The following is a 19,417-nucleotide window of genomic DNA, read 5'->3' on the forward strand; positions in this document are numbered from 1 at the left end:
TGCCAGCTCACGCCAAGGCCCCTAGGCCTTACTGATAAGTGACAAACGCATGGCTGGAAACTAGTCTTGCTCACCTGTTTGTTAGTGTTGTTAAAACAGGCATTAGATTCGTAAAAATGTGTTTAGAGTTTATGACTAGCTCGTCAGTTGCTGCATGCATTCTTCTCACCTATAATAGCCGTAGCATGTGTTGTAAGGTGATATTTAAGCGTTGGCACTAAAGCTGTAAACCCCCTTGCTGCCACTCCGCCACCAGTCAGGAGAGAAGCATTACCAAGTGTGAAACGCTAGTTTACCAGAAGAAGCGTCATCTCCTTTCCAACAGGAGAAGACCCTGACTGAGACATCAGACAGCCCACTGTGGATCATCCATGGACAAAAGACCTGATTGATTGCTCCCCCTCACACACCCACGAGGAGGCAGAGACCTGCACAAACACTTGCCCCCATCAGCTTGAGCTCTGGGGGAATGGAATAAAAATCTCTGTCAGGAAGAAACTGTTGTCCCCACCCACGATGCTGCTTGGACTTCAGGGAGACGGCATGCCTTCTAAGCATAAGCAAGGGATCCCGGCTGTTTGGCTAGGGTTAGCCCTAAAGGACATACAGAGTTTGAGTGTTACAGCAGCTTCTACTACACCTGGGTGGCAAGCTAGAGTCAGGGTGCCCAAGGGGGCTGTCTGTGACTCCATGTTAAGGCTGTTCTTGTGCCTGAGGAGATCACACTTGATGCTTGGTGGGTGAGATCAAAGTGTGTGTGTAATACACAACCGTGAGGAACCCCACTGCCTGCCAGCCCCAGGCTCCAGGGGCTCCTGCTCTCTGGGGCTCTGGCTGCACTAGAAAAGTAAGTTTCAAGCTTGCCTGGTTCAGAAAACTGGAAGGGAAAGATAGAGAATCTACATTACATTTTTTAAACAAAGAATTCTCATGATTTGTAAGTCACTGTTGTGATTTTGGGGATTTTCCAATAGTGAGGGTGGCAATAATGAGAAGTTAAGGGTAATTATTTAGCATTTAGATTACAGTCAGTTTGGGGGGAAAAAATCAGGCTTGGGGCCCTTGTGTGCCGGATGCAGCACGACATCTAGTGCCTTGTCTCGATCTTACGAACCAAGATACATAGAACGTAGGTCGGGTACGGAGAAGTCTGTGTAACTCGTGCAGTTGTTGATGTACACGTAATCTCAAATATTACCAAGCCCCCACCCCAAGAAAAACAAAAACAAAAAAAACAACCATCTCCCCAACAGACCCAGAGTCCGGAAAGCATGTGTCCCTCATACTGTTGAAAAGACTCACAGCAGAAAGAAGAAGTCCAGCCTCTTAAATAATTATCTAGCAAGACAAAGAAGAACCTCTCACATCTGCAGACTCACAAAACACTTCCAAGAAAGTGTAACTGTATTGTGTTTATCATAAAGAAACAAAACCACTAAAACACCATATTTTTCTGCTTTTTCAAAAAAAAAATCTGCTTGAAAAAAAAATCATTACAGTTTAACTCTTTTCTGTTTTTCTAACCAGAAGGTTCTCCCCTAAAACAGATACACTGCTCCTGGAGACACTACAATACCAGATCCATGTATGGGGTAGACAAAGCAAGCTCCTGTTGTCACTAATTCTTCTCTTTCAAAAATCAAGGTAATACACAGTGCTTACTTCAAAGACAGGTTATAATGAACAGACACTATGCTTTGATCTTAGCTCCAGAGAGCCAAGAAACAATACTGACATTCTGCCACGCACGCACACCCCTGCGCCCACCCATTTCTACCTCACCAGGACGAGCTCCCAGACATGCAACAAACACCATAACTAGGGAACTCTACGGAAGACTGACTCACTTCCCCGAAATGACTCCAGTGGAAGAATTCAAAGCAAGAACCCTTAACACACAATTCTGTTCAAAGACAGACAAGTCTTGCAGATGCCTTCCTCTTCCTGGTTTCCCCTCTAGACTCCTAATTTCCATAAACCCACCCACTGACCTGTGACTACCAATCTCTCACTGTTAACTCTTATAGGAAACCAGGGCAAAGAAAGCCTATGCAAGCGCTATTCCGCAGCCCCAGTGCTCTTTTCTGCTCCTTCCCACGCAACTATATCAAACATACAGTCAATTGCATCAAAGCAGTTCCTCGCTATTTGGGGCATTGGTGCCCCTTAGTCCCTCTGAGGTGATCGGCTGGTTCCTTCTGGCCTTAAATGCTAGGAATCTGACTCAAATGGCCACAAACTTCCTCCTCTTCTGCTCCTATGAACTATCCCTCATCTGGGCAAAACATTTAAAAACACTGGTGTTTTCCCAACAGGAAAGGGATGGACAATTTCTCTTCTGTGGGGAGACGAGGGAAACCATGCAATTACCTTCTGGAAGGTATATTAAGGAGGGCGGCGTAAGAACCCTCATGGACTAGATTAAGAAAGCAGCTCTTTAACTGACCTTCCAACAATGAGAAACTGAAATCCGCAAGAGCAGCCTTTCAACTCAGGGACCCAAAAATAAGCTGTTGACAATAACTAACCCAAGAGTTACAAATGACTCCAAACCATACACTCTTAGGACAGACCAAACGTTAACACAAACAACAACGCAATTCTTTGCTGCTCTTTAAGTGTGATAACCAAAAACTTATGAAACCAAAGAGCCAGCAGAATACACACCACAAAACAGTCCCCTGTTAGCTAGGAAGCCATCTCACTAACACGATGAGCTCAAAAAAAAAAGGGGGGCAAAAAATCCCACACAGTCATTTTCAGAGCTCTCAGTTGTTTTCATACAGTAATAGAAAACCTTGAGTTACTGACACTAGTTGAGATAGTATCCTTCTGTTTTTTTCACAACAGGGAACTGCCTTACCAAAACAAAGCCTCAAAAAAATTGGGTACAAATTCATAAATGCTCCTCTCCACAAAAATCTTTAGTAAAAGGCAAAAGATTTATACAAACTGGGAAGAGGAAAGAAGAAAAAGAAAAAGAAGGAAGAAAAAAAAGAAAAAGAAAAAAAAAAGCAGAGTCTCTGCCGGGGCAACCGCATATCCTACCACAAGTCAGGGTGACTACTCTCACAGCCCACTAAACTGCTAGCTTTTAGAGGAAATGGAATTGAACCGATTGACAGCCTGAGTTGGATCATGGGAACCGGGGACACAGGGAGCAAAACCAGCCCCTTGACCAGGGACTCGCTTCACTGCAGGCAATGCACTGTGGGTATGCAAATAAGATGCTCCGGCCGTCTCCGGTGCTCAAAGGAGTCTTTTCTCCGAGCTGCCTCTGCTCCTTCCCCAGCTGGGCAGAGATTGGGATGCAGTGAGGGTGGGGAAGCTGCTCTCCTGAGACAGTCCTGCTGATGGCCAGGCACATGGAGGACGGAGCCCGGACGAGAAGCCAGAGGGCACTTGGCCCACAGCTAAAATCTGGAGCAAAAGCACACACTTTGCAAAGGAACAGGAGCCGGGATCTCAGACATGAGATTCTATCTGCCGGCCGGGGTGCGACCCCGTGTTGTACTTGCTGCTTGGTCTGTCTCTCCTGCAAAGTAGCTGGCCTCAGATCCTTGGGGTTCGCTGAGCTGCAGCTCACCTTGATACACGGGAACAGCTTAAAAATCATGGCCTCTCAGGGTTGGAAGGGACCTCAGGAGGTCATCTAGTCCAACCCAATCCCCAACTAAATCATCCCAGCCAGGGCTTTGTCAAACCTGACCTTAAAAACCTCTAAGGAAGGAGATTCCACCACCTCCCTAGGGAACCTATTCCAATGCTTCACCACCCTCCTCATGAAAAAGGGTTTTCGTAATATCCAACCTAAACCTTCCCCACCGCAACTTGGGACCATTGCTCCTTGTTCCGTCACCTGGTACCACTGAGAACAGTCTAGATCCATCCTTTTTGGAACCCCCTTTCAGGTAGTTGAAAGCAGCGATCAATCCCCCCTCATTCTTCTCTTCTGCAGACTAAACAATCCCAGTTCCCTCAGCCTCTCCTCATAAGTCATGTCTTCCAGCCCCCTAATCATTTTTGTTGCCCTAGGCTGGACTCTTTTCAGTTTTTCCACATCCTTCTTGGAGTGTGGGGCCAAAAACTGGACACGGTACTCCAGATGAGGCCTCACCAATGTCGAATAGAAGGGAACGATCACGTCCCTCGATCTGCTGGCAATGCCCCTACGTATACAGTCCAAAATGCCGTTAGCCTTCTTGGCAACAAGGGCACACTGTCGACTCATATCCAGCTTCTCATCCACTGTAACCCCTAGGCCCTTTTCTGCAGAACTGCTGCCTAGCCATTCGGTCCCTAGTCTGGAGCAGTGCATGGGATTTTTCCGTCCTAAGTGTAGGATTGGGCACTTGTCCTTGCTGAACCTCATCAGGTTTCTTTCAGCCCAATCCTCTAATTTTTCTAGGTCCCTCTGTATCCTATCCCTACTCTCCAGCATATCGACCGCTCCTCCCAGTTTAGTGTCATCTGCAAACTTGCTGAGAGTGCAGTCCAAGCCATCCTCCAGATCATTAATGAAGATGTTGAACACAACCGGCCCCAGGACGGACCCTTGGGGCACGCCGCTTGATATCGGCTGCCAATTAGACGTGGAGCCATTGATCACTACCCGCTGAACCCGACGACCTAGCCAGCTTTCTGTCCACTTTATAATCTATTCATCCAGCCCATACTTTTTGAACTTGCCAACAAGAATACTGTGGGAGATTGTATCAAAAGCTTTGATAAAGTCAAGGAGTAACACCTCCATTGCTTTCCACTCATCCGCAGACCCAGTTATCTCCTCACAGAAGGCAATTGGGTTAGTCAGGCGTGACTTGCCCTTGCTGAATCCATGCTGACTGCTCCTGATCACTTGCCTCTCCTCTGAGTGCTTTAGAATTGATTCCTCGAGGACCTGCTCCATGATTTTTCCAGGGACTGAGGTGAGGCTGACTGGCTTGTAGTTCCCCTGATCCTCCTTCTTTCTTCCCTTTTTGAAAGATGGGCACTACATTAGCCTTTTTCCAGTCATCTGGGACATCCCCCGATCACCATGACTTTTCAAATATAGTTAGTGGCCCTGCAATTACATCCGCCAACTCCTTTAGCACCCTCGGATGCATCGCATGCAGCCCAAAGGATTCTTGCTCGTCCAGCTTTTCTAAATAGATTTGAACCACTTCTTTTTCCACAGTGGGCTGGTCACCTCTCCATGCTATGCTGCCCAGTGCAGCAGTCTGGGAGCTGATTTTGTTCGTGAAGATGGGGACAGGGGAAAGCATCAACTACATTAGTTTTTTCCACATCCTCTGTCACTAGGTTGCCTCCCTCATTGAGTAAGGGGCCTACATTTTCATTGACTTTCTTCTTGTTGCTAACTTACCTGAAGAAACCCTTCTTGTTGTTACTCTTAACATCTCTTGCTAGCTACAACTCCAAGCATGAGTTGCCCTTTCTGATTTCACTCCTGCCTGCCTGAGCAATATTTTTATACTATTCCCGGGTCATTTGTCCAATCTGCCTGGCTGGGGGGAGGATGTAAGCAGGGTCGCTATGAACTCTACCCTGCCATCTGTTGGTGATCTGTTGTAAAGGCCTTTTGAGGCTGCTGTCATTTGCATGGTTCCACCCACCCCGGATTGCATGATGGGGGTGCTTGTCCAAAGGATCATTTCAGCTGCTGTGGGATCCTCAGTCTCTTTCTTATTAGGGCAGTGGTAATAAAGTGCAGTTATTCCGGTGATATGAATCAAGGACAGTAGAACGGAACTTAGCGGTTCATGATTTCGGGACTCACCCGAACCTACATGAATGTCGTTAGGCAAGGGACATGTGTTCCAAAACATGGTGAAATAAGAGAGACTGAAAAGGAATATTTGCACTTAGTGCTATGGGTTTTGTGCTCTTTGTGTCTCTCTAGTTCAAAAATAGGATGTTTTATGTTTCTAACCCATGTTTAGAACTAGCCATAAATAAAAAGTGGTTAATGACTCAAAGCAGTTTTCCAGTATTTCTAAAGGACTACGCTGTGATCTGTTTTCCACACTAGAAGTTGAAAACAGCTCCATAGTTGGAGAAAAAGCTCCTCACCACTCACACAGCAAAAAAATTTTGCGGATTGGATTCTGAGAGTTAAGCTGTGGGGCACAGCTTTTGTGCCACACTCTGAAACCAGATTCTTAGTAACAGGTCAATGGGTAGGTTTACACAAATTCTGGCCTCTGGGACCAGAGCTGGGGGTGGGCCCCCACAACTTTTGTGGCACATGCACCACCTCTGCAAATCAACCTTTGCCACCTCACTCCATAACACCACACACACAGCAGCTGCCTTTTACCTCTCAGAACCAAAACACACCCTGAAAGAGATCAAGCAGCATAAGCTTAAGGCCAGCGACTGCACCACTAACAACAACTCAAACAGATTCAAAAACACCTCTGTCTTTACACACCACCGACGGCAGGAACGAAACCAGCACACACCGGCTACCAAAAGCCAAACAAACATCCATTCCAGCCTCCCACAAGCCTTGGGCATTGGGAACTGTCACGGAGTGTGGGGGAGTCCGGCCCTGCACCCCTCTTCCTGGGACCCACAGTGACTCTTCGCCAGCCAGTAAAACAGAAGGTTTATTGGACAACAGGAACACAGGTTACAGCAGAGCTTGCAGGCACAGTCAGGACCCCTCCACCGAGTCCTTCTGGGCTTTCAGGGTGCTTGGATCCTAGCTAGGATACCCTGAATTCCACCCACACAGCCCCAAGCCCAAACTCCAACTGCTTCCCTCCTGCCGCTCCCTTCCTTTGTTCCCCTTCCCGGGCAAAGGTGTTTGACCTTTCCCCTCCCTTACCTAGCTCAGGTTACAGGCCCTGGCATCGTCCATCCCCTAAAGTCCTCCCCTGCTCTCCCACTCCCCACACAGACAGTCCCTACTGCATCACATCTCTCCCCCCTTCGAGACTGAACTGAGCGGGGTCACTCTGCCCAGTGACCTGGGGAAGTTCAGGGCCCCCTCTCCGGGACAACGCATCCGCTGTCAGGTTGGCACTTCCTTTCACATGGACCACGTCCATGTCATAGTCCTGCAGGAGCAGGCTCCACCTCAGGAGCTTGGCGTTGGCTCCTTTCATCTGGTGCAGCCAGGTCAGGGGAGAGTGGTCGGTGTACACGGTGAAGTGTCGCCCAAAGAGATATGGCTCTAGTTTCTTAAGGGCCCACACCATGGCCAGGCATTCCTTCTCGATGGCTGCGTAGCTTTGTTCCCGGGGTAGCAACTTCTTACTCAGGTACACGATGGGGTGTCTCTCCCCCTTTTCATCCTCCTGCATTAACACTGCCCCCAGTCCCGTGTCTGAGGCATCAGTGAACACCATAAAGGGTTTGTCAAAATCTGGGTTTGCCAGAACTGGGCCCCTAACCAGAGCCTCCTTCAGCACCCGGAAAGCCTCCTGGCACTGCTCAGTCCAGATCACCTTGTCTGGCTTCCCCTTTTTGCATAGTTCAGTGATGGGGCCGGCTATGGCACTAAAGTGGGGCACGAACCTTCGATAGTACCCCACCATCCCAATAAAGGCCTGTACCTGCTTTTTGGTTTGGGGAGCAGGCCAGTCTCTGATCACCTCCACCTTGGCTGGTTCCGGCTTCAGGCAGCCGCTCCCCACCCGATGGCCCAGGTAAGATACTTCAGCCATCCCCACCTTGCACTTCTCAGCCTTTACTGTTAACCCAGCCTTTCGGAGTCGGTCTAGGACTTGTTTAACCTGGGACATGTGGTCCTCCCAGGTCTGGCTGAAGATGCAGATGTCGTCAATATACGCCACGGCAAAACTCTCCATCCCCCTCAGTAGCTGATCCACCAGGCACTGGAAGGTGGCTGGCGCTCCCTTGAGGCCGAAGGGCAGGGTCAGAAACTCATAGAGCCCCAGAGGGGTGATAAAGGCCGATTTCAGCCTGGCATCTGCGTCCAGCGGCACTTGACAGTAGCCTTTGGTAAGATCCATAGTGGTGAGGTACCGAGCACCTCCTAGCTTGTCTAGGAGCTCGTCAGGCCTGGGCATAGGGTAGGCATCAGATACGGTGATGGCATTGAGCTTTCGATAGTCCACACAGAACCAGATTGACCCATCCTTCTTGGGGACTAGCACCACTGGCGAGGCCCAAGGGCTGGAAGATGGCTGGATCACCCCCAAAGCCAGCATGTCCCTGACCTCTCTTTCAAGATCCTGGGCAGTTTTACCAGTGACCCGAAAAGGGGAGCATCTTATAGGGGGATGTGACCCTGTCTCCACCCGGTGGACAGTCAAATTAGTGCGTCCAGGCTGGTTGGAAAACAGCTGTCGGTACAGATGCAGCACCCCTCTGATCTCAGCGTGCTGGCCCGGGGTCAGTTGCTCAGAGAGGGGAATCGCCTCCAGGGGGGAACCAGCTTTTGTCCCAGGGAATAGATCCACTAAGGGGTCATCTCCCTGCCCCTCCCAATGTCCACACACGGCCAACACCACATTCCCCCTGTCATAGTATGGTTTCATCATGTTCACATGGTACACCCGACGGTGATGTGCCCGGTTTGACAGCTCCACCACATAGTTTACCTCATTCAGTTGCTTGATAACCTTGAAGGGCCCTTCCCAGGCGGCCTGGAGTTTGTTTCTCCTCACGGGGATAAGAACCATCACCTGATCCCCGGTGGCGAAGGTACGGGCTCGTGCTGTGCGGTCATACCAGACCTTCTGCCTCCTCTGGGCTCGGGCCAGATTCTCCCTGGCCAGGCCCATGAGCTCGGCCAGTCTTTCCCGGAAGGTCAGGACATACTCCACCACTGACTCTCCCTCGGGAGCGGCCTTCCCCTCCCATTCGTCCCTCATCAGGTCTAGGGGCCCCCTCACCCGCCTTCCATACAACAGTTCGAAAGGTGAAAACCCAGTAGATTCCTGGGGTACCTCCCTGTACGCAAACAGCAGGTGAGGTAAGTACTTGTCCCAATCTTGCGGATGCTGGTTCATAAATGTTTTTAGCATCATCTTCAGCGTCCCATTGAACCTTTCTACCAGCCCGTTGGACTGGGGGTGATACGCTGAGGCCCAGTTGTGCTGGACCCCACATTTCTGCCATAAGGACCGGAGCAGGGCCGACATGAAGTTGGACCCCTGGTCCGTTAAGACCTCCTTGGGGAACCCCACCCGGCTGAAAATTGTCAGCAGCGCATCTGCCACTGTGTCTGCTTCGATAGAGGACAAGGCCACCGCCTCGGGGTAGCGAGTGGCAAAATCCACCACCACCAGGATGTATTTCTTCCCTGACCGGGTCGTCTTGCTGAGAGGTCCCACTATGTCCATGGCTACCTTCTGCAAAGGTTCTTCTATGATGGGTAAAGGCCTCAAAGCCGCTTTCCCCTTGTCCCGGGCCTTCCCCACCCTCTGGCAGGGGTCACAGGATTGGCAGTACTGTCGGACATGGGTAAAGACCCCAGGCCAGTAAAAGTTCTGTAGCAGCCTCTGCCTGGTGCGCCGGATTCCCTGGTGCCCTGCGAGAGGAATGTCATGGGCCAGGTACAACAGCTTGTGACGGAACTTCTGGGGAACCACCAGCTGCCTCCTGATCCCCCATGACTCTACTTCCCCTGGGGGAGCCCATTCTCGGTACAGGAACCCCTTCTCCCACAGGAACCTCTCCTTGCAACCTCTCCTCATGGTCTGTACCGCACTAAGGTCAGCCCGGTCCCTGTGCTTCCGCAAGGAGGGATCTTTCTGCAACTCGGCCTGGAACTCAGCAGCTGGGACAGGAATGGGGACCGGCTCTCTCTTGCTGGCTGGGTCTGAGGCCGCAGCCTCTCTGCACCGTGCCCCTGGGCGTTCCCCGCTCCCTGAGTTAGGGTCCTGCACCTCAGGTCGAGTACCTTCCCCGTTGTCGGGGAGCAGTGCCATTTGCCGACTCTGACTACGAGTCACGACCAGGGCACTCTGGGTGTTACTAGGCCAGTCCTCAAGGTCCCCTCCCATTAACACGTCAGTGGGCAAATATTGGTGTACCCCTACATCCTTGGGGCCCTCCTTGGCCCCCCATTTCAGGTGTACCCTTGCCACGGGTACCTTGAATGGGGTCCCGCCCACACCCATCAGGGTCAGGTAGGTGTCGGGCACCATCCGATCTGAGGCCACCACCTCGGGCCGGGCCAGCGTCACCTCTGCGCCCGTGTCTCAGTACCCAGTGACCTTCCTCCCATCCACTTCCAGGGAAACAATGCACTCTTTCCGGAGGGGCAGCCCCGCGCCCACCCGGTAAACCAAAAACCCGGAACCGGGAGCATCCACAGGTGGTATGTTGCCAACCCCCCTTTCCTGGGAATGTAGCCCCTCCTCCGATTGGGTTTTTACCCAGTCCACCCTCTGCGGGTTGGGTCTGCTTGGTCTGTCCCTGAGCTTGGGGCACTGGGCCCGTATGTGACCTCGTTGGCCACAGCGATAGCAGCCCATATCTCGTGGGTTCCCTTGAGTGGGTCGGAGGGACCTGCCGCTGGATGTTCCCCTTTTGGGGGGGTTCTCCATAGGCCCCCTTTGGGAGGTCCCATGATGACTCTCTCTCTGCGTTGAGGCAGGCCTGCTCCTTCGAGACTCCTCCCTGCCATCCCCTGCCCGACTGTCCACAAATTGGTCGGCCAGCTGGCCTGCATGCTGCAGGTTCTCCGGCTTCTGGTCCATCAACCACAGCCTCAGATCGGACGGGCACTGCTCGTACAGGTGCTCCAGTATAAATAGGTCAAGCAGGTCCTCTTTAGTTTGGGCTCCAGCTGTCGACTTGCGAGCATACCCCTGCGCCCGGTTGACCAGTTGTAGGTATGTAACCTCACGGGTTTTACGCTGGCTCCGGAACTTTTTCCAGTACATCTCAGGAGTCAGCCCAAACTCGCGGAGCAGGGCCTGTTTGAACCGTTCGTAGTCCCCTGCCTCCGCCCCTTTCAGTCGGCTGTACACCTCCACGGCTGTGGAGTCCAGTAAGGGGGTGAGAACTGCAATCCTGTCTGCAGGGTCAACCCTGTGCAGCTCGCAGGCATTCTCAAAAGCCGTCAGGAAGGTATCTATGTCCTCCCCCTCCTTACGCCGGGGCAGCAAGTGCTTATCAAAGCTCTTTGTAGGCTTGGGTCCCCCCTCACTCACCGCAGCCGGAGCCTCACTTCTCCTCAGCCGGGCCAGGTCCAGCTCATGTTTACGCTGTTTCTCCTTCTCCTCCCGCTCATGTTCACGTTGTTTCGCCTTCTCCTCCAGCTCTCGCCTCTTTAACTCGAGCTCCTCCCGTCTCAGCTCCCTTTCATATTCCAGCCGCATCCGCTCCACGGATGCCAAGCGTTGCTGGGAGGATCCCCTGCTGGGGGGTGAGCTTCGCCGTGAGGCTCCCCTGCTGGCCGGGGGTGTCACGGTGCCCTCGATATACACTGGGCTCCTCCCCGCCCTTCCTCTACGCCTAGGAAGGGGGGGTCTCGGGAAGCCCTCGTCTGCCGGCTGACCACTCCCAGCAGGGACAGTCACTGGTGCCTGCGCTGCATCTGCTCGGCTGCTTCCCTCAGAGACAGGGCTCCGTTCATTCATGCGGTCTCCCTGCTCCAGCTGGGCAATCAGCTGGTCCTTGCTGAGCCTCCCTGGGTGCAGCCCCCTCTGCTTACACAGCTCCACCAGGTCACACTTGCGCCGCTTGGCATACATCTTCCTGCTGGCCACTCACAGGCTGGGGTGCTCGCCGCTCCCCACGGTTTCCAGGGGGACCCCTAGTGCACCAGCCCTTCGTGAGGTCACCACCTCTCTGCCAGGGTCGAGCTGCAGACTCCTCCGCCCCTGGGACCGCTCGCTGCAATCCCCCGGGGGACCCTGTTACTGCAAAGTCCTTCTCACTGGGCACACACTCCCAGGGGTCAACCACCCCTTCGTTTTACTGCTCCCCAGTCACTTACTGCAGGAAGCGCCATCCACGGGGTGCAGTATCTCCCGCCGCTGCCACCAGTTGTCACGGAGTGTGGGGGAGTCCGGCCCTGCACCCCTCTTCCTGGGACCCACAGTGACTCTTAGCCAGCCAGTAAAACAGAAAGTTTATTGGACAACAGGAACACAGGTTACAGCAGAGCTTGCAGGCACAGTCAGGACCCCTCCACCAAGTCCTTCTGGGCTTTCAGGGTGCTTGGATCCTAGCTAGGATACCCTGAACTCCACCCACACAGCCCCAAGCCCAAACTCCAACTGCTTCCCTCCTGCCGCTCCCTTCCTTTGTTCCCCTTCCCGGGCAAAGGTGTTTGACCTTTCCCCTCCCTTACCTAGCTCAGATTACAGGCCCTGGCATCGTCCATCCCCTAAAGTCCTCCCCTGCTCTCCCACTCCCCACACAGACAGTCCCTACTGCATCACAGGAACCCAGACCCCTTAATGATGAGTACTTTTCAGGCGAGGGTGAAGCTCTCAGGCCTCAAATGCCAGCTACAGTTACTCTCTCCTTGATCCAAAACGAACAGCAAAATACACTGCATTACTCCTGCCCCAATAACAAAGAGACTGGGGATCCCACAGCAGCTGAAATGACCGTTTGGACAAGCACTCCCATCATGCAATCCGGGGTGGGTGGAACCATGCAAATGACAGCAGCCTCAAAAGGCCTTTACAACAGATCACCAACAGATGGCAGGGTAGAGTTCATAGCGACCCTGCTTAAACAAGATTGTGGAAAAGATTAAAAAACACTGAATGTTCAAACTCACCAAATGCGGGTCAATCCATCCTCATCGTCCTATCCGCTCTTTATACTCCACACCTGAACTTAGCCCTCACATGGACAACATACCCTCCTAACTCAGTGTCTGTACGTTAACCTTTTACCCCCAGTCGGGGCTATTGCACATTATGTATTCCTTATGCCACCCGATTTTAAACCGAACTTCGCACCCCCGGGTAATCTGTACGTTGTTCCCTGATCACCAGAAACTTCTGCTCCTAAACGCTGTACCGTACCTGTTTTTTTTTCTTTGAACGTCATCTTAATAAAATGTTGACATTTGTTCGAGATCCCGGCTCCTCTTCCTTTGCAAGGCTTGTGCGTTTGCTCCGGGTTTTAGTCTGCTAAGACAGCGAGGGGGGCCGATTGAGCCAGAGGCGCTTGCCTGCTACAGACAGGGATCCAAGGCTGAACCACGTCCCCCACCAGCTGAAGGCTTAACTGAGAACAGTTTAAGAACTGCTCTCGTCTCCAGCACTCAGCTACCCAGCTCCCAGTGGGGTCCAAACCCCAAAGAGATCCCTTTTACCCTGCAGATGCTGTAAAATCCTGTGACCAGGGCAGCTGCCAGCAGCCTGCGCATCCGCCTGCCAGCACGAGAGCGCGTAAGGCCCTAATCTGGATAGTGCCGGCTGGGTGGCAGGGCTGTGAAGAGCCAGCAGAATGGCGCAGCGGAAGCATGCTGGGCCCATAACCCAGAGGTTGATGGATCGAAACCATCCTCTCCTACGTGTGTGTTTGTTTCTTTTCCCTCTGGGCCTTCCAGCGAGGTGGTGACCAGCAGAGCTGCAAGAGGTGGCTGAGGCGGTGGCCTGCCAGAGAGCTCCCTGGCTACCTGGGCTGAAGGCAAGAGGGAGGTCTGGGTGTGGCAAGGGCCTCCTGTCCCAGAATGAGGCTGCAGTGCTTCCTGGTCCCCTTTTCCCACACACCCCGGCGGGCTGCGGGAGAACACGAGGGAGGCTCTCGGGGCGCTAGACAGTGCTGTTTGGCTGTCAGGGGAAAGAGCCGAGGCTACCGGCTCAACCTGCCATTGACTCCCGTGGCTCTGCGCGCCGTCAGCCGGGGCGGGCCTGGCTGCGCACGTGACTCAGGCTTGGGCAGCATGGCTGCTCTTTCCTGACGAGGCATGAGGCAGGCCAACAGCTTTGCACAGCCTACAGGGAAGTGGGAGGGAGGCATCTCTGAGCAGGCGTGTCTCGTCCCCTTCTCCCTTGCCGCTTTGGCGGAGGCAGGAAGGGAGCAAAATGTTCCCGGCTGAAAGGTTTTGTGCTCGGCCTCGAGGATTAAGCCTGAGCCTCCGGCACGGCTGCTGGGAGACGGGTTTCTGAATGGCATCCAGCACGCTCTTTGGGCCACCAGCTGAAAGCACTGAGGCCAAGAGGCAGCAAAAGGGGACTTTGGAGGCTCCCTGCAGGCCTCGGGGAAGCAAGGAAGTAGAACGGGCTCATCGCCGTCCCTGGGTGGGCTCGAACCACCATCCTTTCGGTTAACAGCTGAATGCGCTAACCCATTGCGCCACAGACGGGCAAGGCTGTATGGAGCACAAAAGTCGGGAATCAGCACAGGGTACGGTCTAGCATATGCATGCAGTTCTTAGACAAGCAACAGCAAGGGACTGGACTGGTATGCAGTTTAAGTTCTGTGGGAAGGAACCGAAAAGAGCACGGGGGCTGCGGTACAGTGCTTGCGTACACTTTCTTTGGCCTGTTTTGCTAGAAGAGTTGGCAGGGCGAAATTCCTAGTCAGAGGTCAGCAGGTGGGTTAATGCAAATTCTGGCCTCTGGGATCAGAGCTGGGGGTGGGCCCCCACAACTTTTGTGGCACATACACCACCTCTGCAAATCAACCTTTGCCACCTCACTCCATTACACCACACACACAGCAACTACCTTTTACCGCTCAGAACCAAAACACACCCTGAAAAAAATTAAACGGCATAAGCTTAAGGCCAGCAACTGCACCACTGACAACAACTCAAACAGATTTAAAAACATCTCTGTCTTTACACACCACGGACAACAGGAACAAAACCAGCACACACCAGCTGCCAAACAAACATCCATTCCAGCCTCCCACAAGCCTTAGGCATTGGGAACCCAGACCCCTTAATGATGAGTACTTTGCAGGCGAGGGTGAAGCTCTCAGGGCTCAAATGTCAGCTACAGTTACTCTCTCCTTGATCCAAAACGAACAGCAAAATACACTGCATTACTCCTGCCCCAATAACAAAGAGACTGGGGATCCCACAGCAGCTGAAATGACCGTTTGGACAAGCACTCCCATCATGCAATCCGGGGTAGGTGGAACCATGCAAATGACATCAGCCTCAAAAAGCCTTTACAACAGATCATCAACAGATGGCAGGGTAGGGTTCATAGCGACCCTGCTTACATCCTCCCGCCAGCCAAGAATTGGTGGTCCTGATAAATCACATTCCCTATTATACTAACTCATTGGTATTGAATGCGAAGTTATGGCTAGCAAAAGTAGCCACCCATCTCTGCCTTGTAGCATCCAGCTTAGTCCTTGTTAACACATAAGTCAGTGGATTGTTCTCTGTCCACACCTGAAACTGAGCACCACACAAGCAGTCTCGAAATTTCTCAGTGATGGCCCATTTCAAGACCAAGAACTGTTGCTGGTGGATGGGATAGCGAGTTTCGCTATCAGACAGTCCTCAGCTGGCAAAGCCTACAGATTTACATTTCCTTCCACTTCCTGGTACGGGACTGCTCCCAGACCCTCCAAACTGGCATCAGCATGCAGGATAAACCATTTGTTTGTGTTAAGAAGGACTAGGGCTTGCACATGAATCAGGCAAATAATTATTTCCCGTAAAGCCCTGTCACTTCTCTCATCCCGCCATGTCCCAAATGGAGAAGAGAGAAGCCCCTCCCGTGTCCCAGACCAGGAACACCAGATTGGAGGGGAGAGGTGTTCATGACTCAGTCCAGGTTTGCTAGTGCTGCAGAGGAGAAGATTTCCTTCCTCAGTCCAGGTCAACTGGAATTGTTGTTGTAGTGGGAGAGAGATGTCTCTCATCTGTTTCTTAGATGCTTTGGTGAGAGGGGACAGACAGAGGTTTTTTCTTCCCTCTGCAGCTCACATCGCACATTTCTTCTCTGGTTTTTGCTCTAGCTTGATTTCTCTCTGCATCTCAGTTTTCTCTTTCTTGGCTTCATTCCAGAGCATTCACAGCCCAATTCTCTATCCTAACCCTGAGTCCTCTACTGCACTCTGAATGTCTCATTCTAACCCCACCTCAGAGTCGGCACCTCTAGAACCAGTGCCTTCATCCCTCTGCACTCCAACTCTCTGTCCCATGTAGCCTGATGTAGGCTGTACTAATAATATTAATTTGGATAATTTGATGAAAATTTAATTGATTAGCTTACATGTTATTTAATTTAGTTGACTTACAAAGTTACATTTGCATTACTGCTATTCAAAAGATACGTATGGCATTATATGCAACAAAGATTTGGTTAATATACTCACAGCCTTCCTTGATAACCTGGTAGTAAGAGACACAGGACCAGCCTTGCAGTTCAGTTTTCTCAATTCTTAAGTGAAAGATGCAGTGCCCAGAAAAAGCTAGTGTTACTTAGGGTTTACTTGAATATGTTAAACGTAAAATCAAAACCTAGTAAACAAAGACTAAAAACATAGGGAAACCGAACTTAGCCTAGTTCCCTTGAAACTTAAAGTTTAAGAACAAGTACAGCCTACTGCTAGTACATAGAGAGAGAGTGGAGGAAGTAAGTCAGAATGATAGAGCAAAGTGCTCTAGCGAGGTGGGTTACCTCTTTTATAGGGCACAAGGGCAGGAAATCCTTCCTCCTATGCCCAAATTTCATTCCTCACCCACAAAACATTAGGGTACATTTACTTCATAGGCTAGTATGTTTGTGCTTGGTGATGACATGTACATATGCACATAAGTTACCTTGTAGTGTACCTGTTAAATCTGTGGGTACAACACTGAATAAAACCCTATGCCATTCTCCATTGTCGATTGGTCTAGGTAAACGTCTTGGACAGGCATGGGTACTTATCTATTTAAGTAACATGATAAAGGTCGATTTTCCTTTCAGAGTAAAAGGTCACAATATAGATATGCTAACTTTGCCTTAGCTTAACATACAGGATATGGCCTGTAGGTTCTTGTAAGTCATGTGTCTCAGTCCCCTAATCATTTTTATTGCCCTCTTCTGGACTCTCTCCAGTTTGTCCACATCCCTTCTCATGTGGGAACCAACCCCAAAAGTACTCACATTTCACCCCATTGGCCCCAAAATGCCGGCTTTTAATATGTAAATAGGATGCTGCCATGGTCAAGTCACTCCCGAGCTCTCCAGCGGAGCCTGCTGGCGGAGAACAAGGTGAAAATTAGCCAGGATGTCACTCAGTCAAATCCCTGTGCTCCCCGCAGGTGGTATCGGAAAGCTCCAAGATGGCTCATTTCCCTTTCTCTCATCAGCTTCAGGCCCCAGGGTTACAAATGCACAAACCAGTTGGGATTCTCCCCTGGCCTCAGGGTGTGAGGCTGCTCTGAGGGGATGGACTTGCACACTTGGGATATTAGTGCAAAGATAGAATTTCAATTTCTCTTAGAGATATTGGAGGCCAATTTTTATTTGGTACAAATCTTATTTAGTGAAAGGAAAGCTGCAGTGACAGCCTGGTTACTGGTGTGCAAAACACCTTCCTCCTGGGAGAAACAAGAAGTTACAATTAGAAATTTACATCGTTTGTTGCTGTGTTGGTACAGGTTTAATTTTGCTTCTGTGTAGGTTTGTTTCAGGCTGTGACCGTTTTGGTTTATTGGGTTGTTTTGGTTTTTTTAGTTGGACTGGAGCTTTTAATTGACATTTTCTGGATCGAATGGCTGTCCTGCAACACCAGTTTTGACATAGTTCTGCATATTTTATGCAGATTTGACCAGTATTCAAGGATTCAATTCCTTTAGAAGAGGTTTTAGTGGTCATGCTTATTTATTTGATGTTATTTTATCATTCTGCTGCAGCACACTTTTTTGATAAAATGTTGAAATTATTAATTTACAGCATTTGTTAGTTTTTATTTTTACAAACAACGTTTTTCTTAATGTTTGGGTTTTAAATTAAGCCTTGTTTTTGGTTTCAATTTTCATTTAGGTTTTGGTTTCTGATGGGATCTTTAAGAAAACTTTGGATTCAGTACTAAAATTTGGACAGATTTAGAATATTTAAAGTAAACCCTGTTTATTATTTTATTTTAATAAAGTTTGTGTTGCTGTAAACCCTAGCTGGGGGGAGAGGAGATGAGCCTGGCCTTTAACTGAGAAGGAGCAGAGGCACGGCCCCGTGAAGGGTGGGGCCAGGTGATGGGGGGCACAGCTCCCCAATTTTTTTTGTCTAGCCCATCTCAGTCCCCCACTAAAGGAGAAGAGTCTGATGCCACCCCTGCTGGTCACTGGGTGTCACTGCTGCTCCATGGGAAACATTTGCTCTGTGCCTTACCCAGATTGGTGGCAAACACACTGTGTGCCTTATCGTGACTGGTCCGTGGGTGTCACTGCTTGTAGAGTGCAGACACATGCTGTGCATTACGCCACCTGACCAGTGGGTGTCACTGCTGTATCAAGGGAAACACCTTCTGTGCATTACCTAGAATGACCAGGAGGTGTCACTGCTGCTCCAAGGGAAACATACTCTGTGTGCTACCCTGATTGGCCACTTGGTGTCACTGCTGTGCCAAGCAAAACACCTTCTGTGCATTACCCTGACTGCCCACTAGGTGTCACTGCTGCGCCAAGGGAGACAGAAGAACGGCCAGACTGGTTCAGACGCAAAGTCCATCTAGCCCAGTATCCTCCTGTCTTCTGACAGTGGCCAGTGCCAGGTGCCCCAGAGGGAATGAACAGAGCAGGGAATCATCAAGTGATCCATCCCCTATTGCCCATTCCCAGCTTCTGGCAAACAGAGGCTACAGGCACCATCCCTGCCCATCCTGGCTAACAGCCCTTGATGGATCTATCCTCTGTTAATTTATCTAGTTCTTTTTTGAACCCTGTTATAGTCTTGGCCTTCACAACATGCTCTTGCAAGGAGTTCCACAGGTTAACTATGCAACTGCCCTGAGTTTACCCCCACCCTCCCCTGGCCAGGTTGTATATGGAAAAGAGGATGAGGATGAGGAGAGCCATGACGTGTCTGTCAGTGGCTGGTGCCTCAGTTTCCTCTAGGCAGCAGTGCTGCAGGCTCCTTTGGTCTGTGCCCATGCAACTGTGTCTGGGGAAGGGGGAGTAGAGGCTCATGCTTCCCAGCCCCATGCCCCACCCCCAGCAGCTGGGGAATCCAGGCCAAATTTAACTCTGGTAGCTGGGCTGGGATTTGCCTGGGCTGGAGTAGGGCTGGGGAGGAATTGGGATGGAGACAGACACACCTGCTGTGAGGGAAGATCCTCCCATTCCCTGCCAACCCCCTTCACTCCTTGCAGCACAGCACCCCCTAGCGTTTCTTTCTTTGTCATGGGATCTGTCTGCTGCCTGCCTCTCCCTTAGCATCATCTCTCCCCATCCTGGAGCACTGGCATTGCCCATCCTGTGCAAACAGGCAGACCCCGGTGTGCTCCATGGCACTGCCCTGCAATTGTGGGGGCAGCTGTTGGATGGAGCCATATCGAAATATGTGGGTGGGCA

General features: G+C 51.1%; 3 non-coding genes across 3 annotated transcripts; all 3 read right to left on the reverse strand.

The window, feature by feature from the left end:
* Positions 1–1,542: 1,542 nt before the first annotated feature.
* Positions 1,543–1,729, reverse strand: LOC127041362 (U2 spliceosomal RNA). Its single transcript, XR_007771646.1, has one exon. It is a non-coding gene; the product is annotated as a U2 spliceosomal RNA (small nuclear RNA).
* Positions 1,730–2,855: 1,126 nt separating this feature from the next.
* LOC127041385 (U5 spliceosomal RNA) lies at positions 2,856–2,972 on the reverse strand. The gene has a single exon (XR_007771669.1). It is a non-coding gene; the product is annotated as a U5 spliceosomal RNA (small nuclear RNA).
* Positions 2,973–14,186: 11,214 nt separating this feature from the next.
* On the reverse strand, positions 14,187–14,262 carry TRNAN-GUU (transfer RNA asparagine (anticodon GUU)). Its single transcript has one exon. It is a non-coding gene; the product is annotated as a tRNA-Asn (tRNA).
* Between the last annotated feature and the right edge of the window lie 5,155 nt (positions 14,263–19,417).

Source organism: Gopherus flavomarginatus, assembly GCF_025201925.1.
Source record: "Gopherus flavomarginatus isolate rGopFla2 chromosome 13 unlocalized genomic scaffold, rGopFla2.mat.asm SUPER_13_unloc_2, whole genome shotgun sequence".
In the NCBI taxonomy this organism is placed as follows: Eukaryota; Metazoa; Chordata; order Testudines; family Testudinidae; genus Gopherus; species Gopherus flavomarginatus.